The following is a 13,277-nucleotide window of genomic DNA, read 5'->3' on the forward strand; positions in this document are numbered from 1 at the left end:
AATCATTTTTTAAGTTATTTACCCTAAAGCTCTTATCTCTTTTCCATTTAATTTACTTAGGATTTTATCACACAAACAACTAGTGTTTTTTTTTTTTTTTTGACAAATTTCCAACAGATATAAAGTTATTATTTGACTTTTATTAAACCTAGGTACAGTAAAATAATTATACTTAATATTGATGAATGTGAAGATGTCTGTATTATTCAGTCAACACACTTAAACTAAACTTAGTATCTTGTATTTAATTATTACTGAATTTTTCCAATTCACATGAAACTAAAAGTCAATTTGGTAAGTTTTTATTTTAGAAATATTTACTTAGTCAATTAAGCCCTTTTTTATAATTTAAATTTTGATAATTTTTAGCATTAGCAATATCTCATTCTATAATTTGTACACAGACTCTAAACAGACAAAACAGAGATCTCATAGCTTCTCTTCAAGCTCATTATGAGTTCGGTATTACAATATAAGTTTCCTGCTTATAATAGCAGCTGGGTTAAATTGGATTTGTTTGCCCAAATCACTAAGGCTTACTATTATGAGAAATGCCTTTCACGGAATTTTTATTCATTCCCTTGACAAAGTCTGAAGGACTAGGTCAGGGTTCTGAGTTTCTAAAATGCCAATATTTCCTTTGGCCTTAAGTTTACCTCATTGAGCTAACTAGACTCAGTCTCAGGTCATTATTTGCCTGTATTTACATTTTTGATTTGTAGACAAAGATAGTTGCTTTTAGTTCCCCAATGAAATGGTTTGTTACCTAAGTCCAACTGTATCCCTTTCATTTGCTTTCCTGTAGTCAGTGAGAAGACCTCCAAACAAAGAGTTTCAACTTTAAGACTTTAGGGTATACTTTTATCATGTCTTCAGAGGCTTGCATAAGTTATTTAACAAGGACTCTGTTTCTTGAGTTACAAGTTATACTCAGAGTAACTCTCTAATTGTTATTTTTACTAGCGCCCTGATTATTAGTTTTTTAGTTTACTTTATATTGAATGGCTCAGGTAACTCTATTGGTTTCCTTAAGTATGTTTAATTCATATTTCCTGAGGGGCAGATTAATGTGCCCAGTCTTATAATCAGGAAGGGGAAGCGTTCCCCATTGAAACATGTCTATCCCACAATATATTTAAGCAAAAGAAGTTCACATAAAGCCCATTTAAGTATAGTAATTTTATAAACTTATCTCAACTTTATCAACTGATACTTTAGTATTCATTAGGTTTAATCAATGTCTTAATTTGCATGCTAGAAGCCTTTTCTTTTATTTCTTCATGACTTCATCTAACTTTATATAAGTCTCTGGGGTCCCCAAATTTGAGCCTCGGACTTAGGCCCTTGACAATTTTTAATTTGATTAATTAATCTGTTGCACCAATAGCTGATCAAGTATCTCATTGTAAATTTTTTCTAGCCATATAAATATATACATTTAAACCTGGGGTAAATAAAGCTGATTATTTGAACTTTAATGTTGGGGACCAATAGTTGATCTCTTTGGCCTTTATAAACTTACATAGTGCAGTATCAAAACATTGTATCTTAATCCATAGATGACCATTTAATTTATACCACTTCAAATAACCACCTGAAAAATATTTATCCATTTGGGAGAAAGGCTTTGGTGGTATAGTGGTGAGCATAACTGCCTTCTATTAGGGATCAGTCCCTAATTTTTCCCTGTTAAGAAAAAAAATCTTTAGACATTTTCTATGTTCTTTTGCTCAGTTACTTAACTGAATTAACATCAATTATTCTAATGTTTTACTAGAATCTCTAAAATCTATTGAGAGGAAAGGAAATACACAAATGTAGATTTTGCTTTTGTTTGTTTGTTTGTTTTCTAAGTTGTTAGTTTAACCATTAGATATATACTTCCACACCTTTAAACTTGATGGATTTTTATAGGTACCAGTAAAACAGCTGTTTATAATGAGAGCTTTCATACCTTTTACCAATTTAGACGTTTCTCCATTTTAAAGTATCCATCATCTATCTATCAATGGGATATATATATATATATTATATATATATACACACTCACATATAAATACACATAAACATTAAATACACCTTTAAATACACATATACATATACATATACATATACATATATACATATACATATACATATACATATACATATACATATACATATACATATACATATACATATACATTATTAGTGATTTCAAAGCAATAAGATGAAGAGGCTTTCCCACAAGAGTGTGGGGAGTGTCATCTAAATAAAATTCAAAAGTTTACTCCACAAAAGAGTAAAGTCTTTTGTGGTCCAGGCTGATGCAGCAAAGTTTAAGATGGCAAAATGCCTGAGAATTGGTGTAATCTAAGGATTGTTTAGAATCCCAATTTTTTGCTTGGCTGCCCACATGTACATTATACTTGAACCTTTTGGAAGGCAGAATACAAGTTTTCTTTTCAAAAAAGAAACGCATACATGCATTTACACACAAAATGTCCAGAGAAAAATGAAACACTTACATTTCAAGGACACAGGAAGAGAAATCCAAGTTCCCCCTAAAGGGATTTTCTTTCTGTAAGGTCAGATTTCAAAAAAAAAAGAAAAAGAAAAATGTTTTCATCAGGACTCACCAGTTATTTATACGGTGATATTTTTTTAATTCCCAAATAAATTTACAAGTTTGGTGCGTAGATAAACCTATCTAGGGTATTAGTTGGAGGCTGGCAATCGGTCATTTCTTTCTCTTTTCTTTAAAATATTCTATTCCCCATTCTAAGGTCAAGTTCTCATGATATAGAAATGACAGGCCAGCCAAGAAATAAGCACCACTCGTAGGGCTGGAGTACTCAGATGTATTACACCAGCGGGCTCAGAGGGGCTTCTACTCTGAAGCTCTGAGCACCTCCAAGATGTGTGCATGAGGTTTTATAAGATAAATCAGAAGCTTGGGGTATTCAGCCAATAGACATGGATCAGCTTTAGCTGCATCATTATCACAAAAGTGGAGGCAGGGAGACAGCAAACCAACATTCCAAAGCCATATATATGTATCTTTGATAATCCAGCTGGCTAGCAACAACAAAAACAAAAAATGAACAGCAAACCAACACTAATTAACTTAACTTTATGAATTAGCCCAGAACTCAGATCAGTATTCCAATACTTAGAATTGTAAGTTATCTTGTTAACTCAGCTTAGCTTTTCTTTCACATTCTTAGACTTGTGAGTTATCTTGTTAGCCCAGCCTGGCTTTTCCTTCATATTCCCCCCCTTGATGCTTTCACAACCCTTGTTGGAGTAAGCATCATCACTAATCTGTTGCAGGGGCTCATAACTGGAAGCTAGCATCTGAAGTTTTATAACCTCTATTCGCTCACTGACAAAGCGGGTCAGGAAGTTTAGGACACAGGGCTCAAATAGTAGAACTGCAAAAATCAGGAGCAAGGGACCTATGAACGGTGCCAGTCAGGAAGTCAAGCCCCAGGAGCATACCATGGGTTCTTATCTAAAATATGTTTTCTCTTTTCCACTCAGTCTTGTAACTCTCGAACCATCCGTCTGATAATTCCTGATTGCCATAAAAACAGCACTCTTTTTTTAGGAAAAGGCATAGTCCCCTCTCTTTGTCCGTGAGTAGGTGCAGACCCTTCCTGTTTTGTAAGATCACCTCGGCCAGAGAGTCAATCTTATTTTGCGGATTTCCCAGGCTTTCTGCTATTTGTTGGAGATGGTGGCTGAATTCACCTGTAAGCTGATAATAGTAATAAGAGGAAGAGGCGATGCCACCGATTCCTGTGCTTAACCCTGTTGCCATTCCGAGACCCACTAGCAAGGGGATCAATTTTATAGCTCTTTTTATTCTCCATGGATGCTGGTGAGTTATGACAGGGATGGGTAGAAATTGATTATTAGGCATTATGTCCATTCGGGGAGTGAGATAAGCCAAAGCACATAACCCTGCCCATCTGGCAGGGAGGCACGTGTAGGCAAATTCGCCACACACAAAATAAGTCCAGTTATTAGAATCATTCTTGTGTGGGTTGGCACCCAAGACCCATACAGTGAGAGGTTTTGATGCATTGATTTATAATTAGATTGCCCTCTAAAGGATTAGTTCCATTGTTGAAATAGCATTCTGGTGCCTTGTAGGCGAGTTGTACCCTGTTCGCCCTGGAACTCCTAGTGGTAGTGACAGCATCACTATTATTCGTGGTTAAAGTCTTAGTGAGGTTTATCAGAGGTAAAGCCAGGTGCTGGATGGGGCCAGGACGCAAGCATAGCCAGCAATCTTTAGCCAGGTCTGGATTGAAATGATAGAGAATCCCATGGACTGCGGCTAAAGGCCTATTTATTTGTGGATCCGGATTCTGAGGCTCGGCTAAAGATGGAAGCTTTTTTGGCTTCCGGGTAGGTAACAATATTTGGTGTCACCTCTGGACTGTTGGCCGGCATGCCTGATCCTGTACCCTTCCTTCATCATTCATCCCATACTGTGTTTGCTTGGGCCAGCACACTAGCTTGCCAGGTGTGCCATAACATTTGATGCCAGATACATAATAAGCCTTAACTGTGCCAATTCAGTAGGATTTGCCCTGATATGTGCACTCTAAAGAGGAGTCATAGCATCGACTCGGCTGATAAGTATAAGCTGAAAATGCAGGTCTGTACATGGACCACCTGTCACCCGGTTCCATGCACGTGCATTGTACAGCCAAGGAGAGTGAGGGTATTAGCGTCAGTAACATCAGCCTTATGATTATGTTAGACATGATGCTGCAGTGATGTTACTAATTATGACAAGGTATAAAATAGCTATCAGGATTCTATGACCTATGTTCCAGTGAGGTGGGACGGCGCTAGCTAGACCCACCACTAATAGGCAGACTAGTACAGCAAAGAAAGAAAGAGGCAAGGGATCACAAAAGAAATGCATTTAACACTTTGTTGAGATTTTCTTAAGCTTCAGTCGTGCGTTGACTAGCCAGCTTCTGGCTGTGGCTAGAGCAGGGCTTGTCAATCCTTTTCTGGCCCCTCTTGATCTTGATCTTGAGCAGGTCTCCCGGGACACTGTCAATTGTCCAGGGACCCTCTGTCTGAGGTGAAGTAGCCCTCTTAACCCTGAAGTGGTGGTTCCAAGGGATGATTCCTGCAAATTTAACAGCTGTAGGGGTAGTTAATACCACTAGATATGGTCCCTTCCATGTTGGTTTGAGAGGTTCTTTTTTCCAATCCTTCACCCATACTTGGTCACCTGGTTTATCGGGATGCACTTGGACCCCTAACGAAATGGGGTTCTCTCTATTACCCAACCTCAAACTTCTCGTAGTACTTGTCCTAGTCCCAACAGTTGTTAGTGGAGCCCTAAATTTCCTAATTCTGGAGTGCGATTTCCTATCCTAAATAAAGGTGGCGGTCGCCCATAGAAGATTTCAAAGGGAGAGTACCCAATTTAAATCTTGGGGTGCATCTTATTCGCAATAGAGCCAGGGGTAAAATGTCCACCCAGGGGAGCTTGGTTTTTTTTGGCTGATTTTAGCTATCATTTGTTTTAGAGTTCTGTTCATTTGTTCTACCTTCCCTTAGCTTTGAGGCCGATATGCTGTGTGCAGGTTCCAGCGGAAGCTCAGAGACTTTGCCACTTGCTGTACAATTTCTGCCAGGAAGACGAGTCCATTATCAGACCCGATGGAAGTAGGCATTTCAAACGGAGGGATGACATCCATGGGAAGAGCCTTTGTCACTTCCCTTGTTTTCTCTGTCCTGGTGGGGTAGGCTTTTACCCATCCTGTGAAGGTGCAGACGAAAACCAGCAGGTACATATATCCCTTACTGGGCCCAAGTTTAGTAAAGTTCACTTCTAAATCTTCAAAGAGATCCAAACTGCATCATTGCATTCCCATTGGCCCAGTGAGCCTTGTTTTGGATCGTTGTGTGCACAGAATAAGCAGCATTGGGAGACTGATGTGCACAGAGTAGGGAGACAAGAAATTAGGAAATACCCCTTCAAGAGGGCCTCCAAAGCCGTTTTTCGTGTATGTGTGGCTTCGTGCTGTTGTTGGACTATACGATAAGTTGGTCGTTCTGAGATGAAAACCATTCCATCTGTTATGATCCACAACCGGTCCTTCCCTTTCTTTCTTTGTTCGGCCTGTGCCAAATTGTTTTCATTGTGGCTGTTTTCTGGGGCAGTGGGTCGCTCTGGCGCTGCCATAAGTTTAATTACTGAGTGTTCCCAAGCAGCTACCTTTCTTGCCTTTTGATCAGGTAGCCTGTTCCCCTGGCTCACAGGGTCATTTCCTCTTTGGTGTCCCTTACAGTGAATAACAGCCACTTCCTTTGGATCCCATACTGCCTCCAGTAACTGTAGAATTTCTTCTTTGTTTTTGATTTCCTTTCCCCCAGCAGTCAAATGTCCTCTCTTCTTATAGATGGCTCCATGCACATGCAAGTTTGCAAATGCATATTTGGAATCAGTGTATATCTTGAGTCGTTTTCCTTTCCCTTCCTTTAGTGCCTAGACAAGTGCTCAGATCTCTGCTCGCTGATCAGCCCATCCTGGGGGAAGGGACTCTGCCTTTATTACCTCTCGGGTTGTGGTTACAGTGTCACCTACTCGCTGTTGTCCATCCTGCATGTAACTGCTGCCGTCTGTGAAAAGTTCCAGGTCTAGGCTTTGCAGGGGCTTGCCGGTTAGATCAGGCCTTACTCCCGTATGCCTCTTTTATGATTTCTTCGCAGTCATGGTCAGGCTGCCCTTCCCCCTAAGGCAAATATGTGGCTGGGATTAAGGTTCACACAGTCTCTAGACCGACTCATGGATTTTCACATAGAAGCCCCTGGTAGTGGGTCATCCTTGTGTTAGTTATGCAATTGTAACCTTGGCCGTTCATCAGGGCCACCACAGAATGGGGCACTTTTGCCATTTAAAGTCTGTCCCAGTGTGAGGTTTTTTTTTTTTTTTTTTTGCCTTACTGACAAGGAGTGCTGTGGCAGGGAGGGCCCAAAAGCAGGGTGGCCATACTGATGCTTCAGGGCCCAGTCTTTTAGATTAATAGGCCACAGGGCGCTGCCATGGCCCTATATTCTGAGTTAGGATGCCAAGAGCGGTTTGCCCTCTTTCATGTACAAACAGTTTAAACTCTCGTGTTACATCTGGTAACCCGGGGATTCCGAGCCGGCAAAACCCAGCTGTGGCCAGGAACTCTCGCAGAATTTATTTTTGTTTCCGGTCAGGGTATGGCAGAAATAACTTATTTTCTTTCTGGTCCTAGGGCTTGGTGTCCCTCTGAGATAATAAATCCCAGGTATTTGACTGTCTTTTTGCAGATCAGGGACTTTTTCCATGAGACCTTGCACTCCAGTTGCTTGGAGTAACCCTTGGAGGGTTCAAGTTCCTTTCCAAAATCTTCTTCACTGTGGCTGGCTAACAGCAATTTATCCACATACTGGAGCAGATTACAGTTCAATATCTCCCCAGGGAATTTTACAATATCTGAGGCTAGTTCCTCTCCGAACAAGTTGGGCGAGGTTTGAAAGACTTGGGTGAGAAGTGTCCATGTCAGTTGAGTTTTTCCTCCATGTATGGGGATCCTCCCATTCAAATGAGAATATGGGGTGTCTCACAGGTGTGAGTCGAAGACAGAAGAAAGTTTCTTTAAGGTCTAGGCATGAAAAAACATGGCATCTGTCAGATTGAGGCCTAGAAGAGTGTATGGATTTGGCACTGCTTGATGTATTGTAGTGACTACATCATTTACTTTTCATAAGTCCTGCACTGGCCGATGGTCTGTTCCTTCTGCTTTCTTCACCAAGAGCAATGGTGTGTTCCAAAGACATCTGCACTCAGTTAGGATTCCCTCTTGTCGGAGGCGCTGTATATGCTTCTGGATTCCTAGGTGGGCCTCTCGAGGCATGGAATATTGCTTCTGTCTGACTGGGATGGCTCCAGGCTTGAGGTCAATCACCAGTGGTCCCTGATTATGTGCCAAGCCTGGTGGTCCATTTTCAGCCCAGAATAACGGAAACTGTTCCAGGAGTTTGCTAGGATTTCCCCAGAGTTCTCTACTCTCATACAGATGCCACTGTTCTTCTCGGGGAACTGAGATTGCTAGACTCAGACTCTCCCTGTACGGTCAGATGTGCCTGTTTCCTGGGCACAAAGGTATATTGTGCCTCCAATTTAGATAGAAGTTCTCTTCCGAGTAATGGTATCAGGCATTCAGGCAAATATAAAAATTCATGTGCCACTAGATGGCCCCTGCTTGACAGGATCATTGTTCACAGAAATGGCAGGCAGTTGAGTCCCCAGTAGCCCCTACAATAGTCTCCTTTTTCTTGGTCAGAGGGCTACAATTTGGGACACCACAGAATGCTCTGCTCCTGTGTCTACCATAAAAGTCTTTGGTTGGCTACTTATAAACATCTTGACCTTGGGCTCCTGTGTGCCCTGGGGCAAGGAGCCTGTTCTCCGCTATTCTGACTCGACCCTAGCCAGTCCGATGTGATTACTGGCTGGTGGCTCCAGCTGATAAGTAGGTCTTTTGAGGGGTGCTCTCTTTCCATCCTTTCTCTTTGGGCACTCGTTTTTCCAGTGTCTTGTCTCCTGGCAGTATGTGCACTGGTCTCGGCCCAGGGGCATCCATGTTTGGGGTCCCATCTTCCTGGGTGTTGCAGGATTGTGGCTGAAGCTTGTTTTCCCCAGGGCTGCTGCAATGAGTGCAGCTTTCTGCTTCATTCTCTGGTCTGCCTCTCGTTGGTCTTCGAGTTCTTGGTTTACAAAATCTTTGTTTGATACTTCCAGCAGCTCTGTAGCATTTATACCTGAGAATCCATCCAGTTTTGGGAGTTTCCGGCATTTATCTGGGTATGATTGGGCTACGAAGGCAGCATTGACCATAGGATGGTTTTCTTGGGCCTCAGGATCAAAAGGAGTGTAGACTCGAAATGCTTCATGTAGTCTCTCATAGAACTCAATGGGGTCTCGTCTGGCCTCTGGGTCACAGTGGTCGTTATAGACATGTTAGTTGGCTTCTTGGCTCCCAATCCTAGCCCTTGTAGGATGGCCTCCCAGTACTCACGCAGTGCTTCTCTTCCTTCTTAGGTGTTAAAGTCCAAAACTGGTCTGGTGTCAGGAGCATGTGTCATGGCCCACCCCTCAACATCCATTGTGTCCCCAGGGGCTCGGCCCTGCAGCCATTTTCGTGCTTCAAGGAGAATGTATCTCTTCTCCTCCGAATTGAAAAGAGTCAGAAGCAGCTGGCGGACATCTTCCCAGGTGGGCCGGTGAGAATGGAAGATAGAATCTACGAGGTCAATCATAGCCTGCGGCTTTTCAGAGTAGGAAGGAGTATGATGACGCCAATTGAGGAGATCTATGGTGCTAAAGGGTTGATGATAGACTACGGGGTGCCTGGGCTGAACAGTCCCGTCTTCCCCAACTTGCTGCAGCCCTTGTGTCTCCTGCAGTGGCACTTGGAGTGTCGGTGGTGCTGGCTTCCCAGCTTGTGCTGAGTGGAGTCTCCTTCCTACTGGCTCAGGCTGGGGGCTGGTCTCTGCCTCTGGGTCCTCAGGTTGGGGAGGTGGTGACACAGAGGGTGGTAGTGTCTACAGTGGGACTGGAGGTGTCCATGCCCTGGGGGCATATGGAGGGTGTAGGCACATCTCGTCTTCTGCATCTCCCTGGAAAATAGGCTTTTATTCTGTCTGTCTTTTTGGCCTGGACCAGCAGAGCTGATAATATCTTGCATTGTCCAGGTCCATTTCAGCAGAACCGAATCCATGAGGGTAGAGTCTGGGTGATATTCAGCCAGGAGTCAATGTAAGGGAATTGATCTGGGTGGCCTGGGGTTCCAGTGATTATTTGATACACTGCTCGCACTGTTGCTATGTCCAGTGTTCCTCCTGAGGGCCATCGGACTCCAAAGGCCGGCCATTGAAGCTCAAAGTGCGGAGCCTGCCAAAGGTCATTCAAATTCCACAGTCTCCTGAGAACCCATTTTTGAAATTCTTTATCATGAAGCCTAGAGTGGTGGGTTTTGACTTAGAGCCTCCCATTCTTTCCAGATGTTTAAGGATAATAGATCCGTTGCTTTAGATGTTTGGGAAGGTAACCTTTATATCTTTTCCCATCTTCACTCTTCAAAACACTGGAGTTTCCAAAGAGACTGCTCTCTTGCTGGGTCTGTGAGTTGTCTGAAGGCTAATTTGGCCAGGGAGTCAGGGTTCCAGTCACAGCTGATGTCTCTGGAGCTCAAGGCCTCAAGCAATTCCAGGGAGTTTCTTCATTAAATCCTCTCTATATCCTGAACTAACTTATAAAGGGCGTGGGACTTATGGTGGATTGTAAGACAAATGGACTAGAAAAGGGACCTCCAAGGCTGGGTGAGCCTGGTCCTGAAGGGATTCGTCTTCTTAACTTGAGTCCTGGGCTTCTGAGGCTAGGCAAAGGGGGCACTACTTGGGTCAGTTCAGTAAGGGAACAATAAGTCTCAGGTGTTCTGTGACAGAATCAGGTAGGAGACTTTCTCAAAGAAATTGCATCCTAGCCTCTGAGGGCACAGGGGCTTTGACTCATTGGCTGTCTATGTCCTTTTCCCTCCCAGTGTAGCCACCGTGTGCTTGTGTGGCAGAGAAGACAAGGGAGGGATTTTGTTGAATCTGCCTGGCTGCTCCCCTCGCAGGGACAAAGGTGTTCTTTGCTTATGGGGCTCAATATAAGCCACTGACCCTGATTGGGACCCTGAGGGACCGATACCGCCCTGAGCCATATGAAGCCACCACGGAACCACAGGTTGGGTCTCTCTTGAACTCTGTAGCAGAATTCTGTGGAGCTACAAACTTGAGCCTGATTGCATGCTTTACAGGCCGCTCATTCACACACACACACACACAAACACACACACACACACAAACACACACACACACACAGGTTAACCACAGTCCTCCCACCAATACCAATATCCTGTTTCCTGTAGGAGGGGATCAGCCTCCTCTTCTGCCCAACGGGACAGGACTTGATTCCTCCTCGGGGTTCCTACCTTGTCCGGATGGCCACCTGGTGAGTCTCTCTGTCCCTCCATGGAGTCTGGCTCTGGTTGTTGCCCAGCCACCTGGGGGCCGAGCTGCCATCATGAAGAAGAACACGGAATACCGTCGGGCGGCGCCACCTCGTTCGCTGCAGGAGTTCCGTCCCCCAGTTGGCTGGAGCCACCTGTCCAGTGGCTCAAGGGGTCAGCGTAGTTGTATCTCCCTGGGGCCTCCAGAAATGTTATGGAAATGACAGGCCAGCCAAGAAACAAGCACCACTCATAGGGTTGGAGTATTCAGATGTCTTATGCCGGTGGGCTCAGAGGGGCTTCTGCTCCAAAGCCCTGAGCACCTCCAAGATGTGCGCATGAGGTTTTATAGGGTAAAGTACAAGCTTGGGGTATTCAGCCAATAGGCATTGAACAGCTTTAGCTGCATCATTATCACAAAAGTGGAGGCAGGGAGACAGCAACCAACATTCCAAAGCCATATATATATCTTTGAAAATCCAGTTGGCTAGCAAAAACAAAAAAATCATGAACAGCAAACCAATACTAATTAACTTAAGTTTATGAGTTAGTCCAGCAGAACTCTGATCAGTATTCCGATACTTAGATTTGTGAGTTATCTTGTTTGCCTAGCCAGCTATTCTTTCACTTTAGACTTGTGAGTTATCTTGTTAGCACAGCCCAACATTTCCTTCATAGTCAGAATAAAATCACTAGTGGGTTTCCCCTCAGGGACAGCTGCATGGCATGTGGTCTTGGTCCCCATCACCCCTGCAAATTTCTCAGCCCTCTGAGAAATTCGTTGCCAGTCAGGAGAGGGGTACCATCTTTGGAGTCAAAAGGCTCCTAAGACTTTTAATTTATCCAGACAAATTTAATGAAAGTTGCCAAATTGAGGAAACATTAGGCCAGCCTATTTCCTAACCACTCAGTCCAGATCCCAGTATCTTTCAAACAGATCCCACCTGGGATGTCTCCACTGGGTGGGTATTTCCCTGGTGTCTTTCAACCAGCCCTACCTAGGATGTATCCTCTAGGTGGGTATTCCCCTGGTGACTTTCAACCAGGCCCCACCCAGCGGGTCTTTGCTGGGTGGTCATTTCCCCCAGTAACTTTTAGCTGGAGGGTCTGGTACCTGGACACAGTGCCAAATAAAACTCAGGATGGTCAACCAATATGGGATATCTGAGAACTGGGAGAGATTCACCCAAATCCGTATGGACTCTCTGACTAGATTGATGGGCAAAATGGGCCTCTGCTGGTACCAAGACTGTGTTCCATTGTACAGTTCAGGTGAAGGAACAAAGTCTGCTCTGGGTGCCTTGGTCATGGTTGCCAAAACTTTTGACTGAAATAAATGCACAACCTAAATGTTGAGAGTTACGTTTTATTCGGTGGACATTTCTGAGGCATCCAGCCCCTTTGAGCCTCTAAGATTGCCCTGAGGTACTGCTCCAAAGAGATAGGCGAGGAGCTAAGAAACACAGGAGTTTTACAACAAAGACCAGGTAGGTGGCACAATAAAAGATTACTTGTTAACTAAAGAAAGCCAGGCATCTCAATTTAAATAATTCAGTGCTTTCCTATGTAGGAGAGGAAACAAACACTTGGACACATTGAATTTGTTCCTTTGACAAGTATCTAGCTATCTGGGTCCAGTATGCTGTCCATTCTTATTCTGAGTCCCCTCAGAGTGCAGCATTGTGAGTGGCTGCATAGGCTGGGCTGCAGGCTTGTCTTCACTGGGGAATGGTGGCAGTGACTGATGATGACTTGATGACTTCACAAATCTTTGTTTACTGATATGGTTTGCAGTGTTTTTCAGTTACAAGTCTGAGTAGTTTTTAAGCAAATTCCTTTCATTCAGTTTGAGCCTGCAGCTTCTGTGAATCAATATTAGTCAAGGGCTCTGTTCATTCTGCTTCCTCCTTCCACTCTTTTATTTTACAGAATCTAATCACTATAGTAATTAACATAGATCTGAAAACCCAGTCTCAGTTTCAAGTGAATCATTCATGCATCTTAGCAAATCTCAATGGCTCTTAAGTAGCTTTGGGAAATTCCTTAGCTAAAGCTCTAAGTTCTGTTTGCCTCCTGGGAGTGCATGTAAGATGGCTTTTCTCCTCCAGTAATAGAGTCCTCTTTAAAGGCAGCTATTTTACAGCTGATTATATTTCTTCCTTTACTGAGGAAGGAGAAGAAGCAGAGGCAGTTTTGATGGAAGAAAGAGAGGCATAACTTCTGGGTTAGGCAGTT

The 13,277-nt window shown here is 43.5% G+C and overlaps 1 long non-coding RNA gene across 1 annotated transcript in view; it reads right to left on the minus strand.

The window, feature by feature from the left end:
• The window catches only part of LOC116665544, a 5,934-nt gene extending 4,025 nt beyond the window's left edge, over positions 1–1,909 (minus strand). The window contains exon 1 of the long non-coding RNA XR_004322207.1: positions 1,898–1,909. This is a non-coding gene — a long non-coding RNA (uncharacterized LOC116665544). The remainder of the gene's footprint in view (positions 1–1,897) is intronic.
• Positions 1,910–13,277: the final 11,368 nt, after the last annotated feature.

This window comes from Camelus ferus, chromosome 8 (genome assembly GCF_009834535.1).
Source record: "Camelus ferus isolate YT-003-E chromosome 8, BCGSAC_Cfer_1.0, whole genome shotgun sequence".
Lineage (NCBI taxonomy): Eukaryota > Metazoa > Chordata > Mammalia > Artiodactyla > Camelidae > Camelus > Camelus ferus.